This window comes from Triticum urartu, chromosome 6A, assembly GCF_056163025.1.
Source record: "Triticum urartu cultivar PI428250 chromosome 6A, HENAU_Tu73, whole genome shotgun sequence".
NCBI lineage: Eukaryota > Viridiplantae > Streptophyta > Magnoliopsida > Poales > Poaceae > Triticum > Triticum urartu.
The window spans coordinates 587149296-587152720 of record NC_141878.1 but is presented as its reverse complement, the minus strand read 5'-3'; positions in this window follow the sequence as shown (position 1 = coordinate 587152720).

The following is a 3425-nucleotide window of genomic DNA, read 5'->3' as shown; positions in this document are numbered from 1 at the left end:
GATTCCGATCCATCCTCATAACTTCCTCCGTGGATAACTCCCACGAAGGCACGCTTTACAGCCGGTTTAACCTGGGCAGATCGCGCACGCTGAGCTGTCTCGACGAGGTCGGTACAGATGTCCAGCTCAGGGCCCGGTTCACCGATTTTGCCAATGAAAACGTGTATGCCACCGAAGGGGACCCGGTATTCGTACTCAATTGAGCCGGCCTCAGGGCCCCAGCCTGCATCGTCGATGTAGAGCTTGCCGCGACGACTCTTAGTCATCCGGCCCACAGCGTAGCCCTCGAGTCCTTCGAAGCGGCCCTCCAAGAACTTGAAACCATCATGCGATAGCCCCACGGTGGGTGCCAACTGTCGTGGTTTTGTCATGGCAGATGTCCTCATGAAAGGACTTAGTCGTGGAGCCATCGCAACGGGTTAGCTTGAAGGGGTTAAAGCGGACACGGGGACGCCAGAAGGGTTTATACTAGTTCGGCCCCTTCAATGAAGGTAAAAGCCTACGTCTAGTTGTGATGGAATTGATGGGGTTTCGATGACTAGGGAGCAAACAAGCTTCACCTAAGTCTCGAGTTGTTCTCCCTTGTCCTTGAACCGCCGCCGGGTCATCCCCTTATATACACGGGTGACGCCCGCCGATTCACAGAGTCCCAACACCGGTTCATACTTGTATCCGGGTTGGTCTCTCCTTATTCCTAACTTACAATACAAGTTTATACAAACGCTGGTTTATGGCTATAGATCTTAAACCGACTACAGGCCTTGGGCCCTTATCTTCCTCCTTGGCTTTAACACCTTCGGACTACTGATGAAGTTAACCCGGCCCAAATAGGCCGGTTTACACCCAGCCCAGTAGTAATATCCCCAACACTCATACAATCTGAGCACATGCTCAACGATTGAGCTTTTCTCCTTAGTTTGCAGGCTTAAGAAACTTGTCAAAGGTCTCATACCTCTTGACGTGGGCACTAGCCTGAAATCCCAATTTCAGTCCTTGGAACATCTCACATGTTCGGCGATGTTTCAAAAATTTCTTTGGTGCCTCAATTCTAAACCATTTAGCATTACACACTGAACTATCATGTAGTCATCAAAACGTGTATGTCAGATGTTCGCAACATCTACAACTGACGCTTGAGGTTCAGCTCACTAAGCGGTGCATTAAGGACATAAACCTTCTGTGCAGCAATGACGACAACCCTCAGTTTACGGACCCAGTCCGCATAATTGCTACTATCAACTTTCAACTAAATTTTCTCTAGGAACATATCTAAACCAGTAGAACTAAAGCGTAAGCTACGACATAATTTTCAAAGTCCTTTTGACTATGTTCATGATAATTGAGTTCATCTTATTATTTCATGAACTCCCACTCAGATAGACATCCCTCTAGTCATCTAAGTGATACATGATCCGAATCGACTAGGCTGTGTTCGATCATCACGTGAGACGGACTAGTTATCATCGGTGAACATCTCATGTTGATCGCATCTTCTATACGACTCATGTTCGACCTTTCGGTCCTCCGTGTTCCGAGGCCATGTCTGTACATGCTAGGCTCATCAAGTTAACCTAAGTGTTTCACATGTGTTCCGAGGCCATGTCTGTACATGCTAGGCTCGTCAACACCCGTTGTATTCGAACGTAAGAATCTATCACACCCGATCATCACGTGGTGCTTCGAAACGACGAACCTTCGCAACGGTGCACAGTTAGGGAGAACACTTTTCTTGAAATTTTAGTGAGGGATCATCTTATTTAAGCTACCGTCGTTCAAAGCAAATAAGATGTAAAAACATGATAAACATCACATGCAATCAAATAGTGACATGATATGGCCATCATCACTTTGCTCCTTTTGATCTCCATCTTCGGGGCTCCATGATCATCATCGTCACCGGCATGACACCATGATCTCCATCATCATGATCTCCATCATCATGATCTCCATCATCGTGTCTTCATGAAGTTGTCTCACCAACTATTACTTCTACTACTACAGCTAACGGTTAGCAATAAAGTAAAGTAATTACATGACGTTTATGTTGACACGCAGGTCATAAATAAATTAAGACAATTCCTATGGCTCCTACCGGTTTTCATACTCATCGACATGCAAGTCGTGATTCCTATTACAAGAACATGATCATCTCATACATCACATATATCATTCATCACATCCTTTGGCCATATCACATCACAAAACACTTGCTGAAAAAACAAGTTAGACGTCCTCTAATTGTTGTTGCAAGTTTTTACATGGCTGCTATAGGTTGCTAGCAAGAACGTTTCTTACCTACGCCAAAACCACAATGTGAATTACCAATTTCTATTTACCCTTCATAAGGACCTTGTTCATCGAATCCGATCCGACTAAAGTGGGAGAGACAGACACCCGCCAGCCACCTTATGCAACTAGTGCAAGTCAGTTGGTGGAACCGGTCTCACGTAAGCATACGTGTAAGGTTGGTCCGGGCCGCTTCATCCCACAATGCTGCCGAATCAAGATAAGACTAGTAACGGCAAGTAAATTGACAAAATCGACCCCCACAACTACTTTGTGTTCTACTCGTGCATAGAAACTACGCATAGACCTAGCTCATGATGCCACTGTTGGGGAACGTAGCAGAAATTCAAAATTTTCTACGCAACACCAAGATCAATCTATGGAGTAATCTAGAAATGAGGGAAGGAGAGTGCATCTACATACCCTTGTAGATCGCTAAGCGGAAGCGTTCAAGTGAACGGGGTTGATGGAGTCGTACTCGTCGTGAGATGATCCTAGTGCCGAACGGACGGCACCTCCGCGTTCAACACACATGCAGCCCGGTGACGTCTCCCACGCCTTGATCCAGCAAGGGGAGAAGGAGAGGTTGGGGAAGACTCCGTCCAGCAGCAGCACGACGGCGTGGTGGTGAAGGAGGAGCGTGGCAATCCTGTAGGGCTTCGCCAAGCACCGCGGGAGAGGAGGAGGACTTGGGAGAGGGGGAGGGCTGCGCCAGAACTTGGGTGCGGCTGCCCTCTCTCTCCCTCACTATATATAGGGGAAGGGAGGAGGAGGAGGCTCCCTAGGGTTCCCTAGGGGAGGGGCGGCGGCCACAGGGGAAACCCTAGATGGGTTTGGGCGCCCCCACCCCCTAGGAAACTTGCCCCCCAAGCCGGGAGGGGCGGCTGCCCTAGGGGCGGCGCCCCCACCTCTCAGATGGGGTGGGAGGGGCGCTCAGCCCCTTATTGGGCTGATGTGCCCTCTCCCCTTGGCCCATAAGGCCCCCCAACGCTTGCCGGGGCCTCCGAAACCCCTTTCGGACACGCTGGTCATCACCTGGTACCCCCGGAACAATTCCGGACTCCAATACCCTTCGTCCAATATACTTATCTTCACCTCCGGACCATTCCGGAGCTCCTCATCATGTCCGGGATCTCATC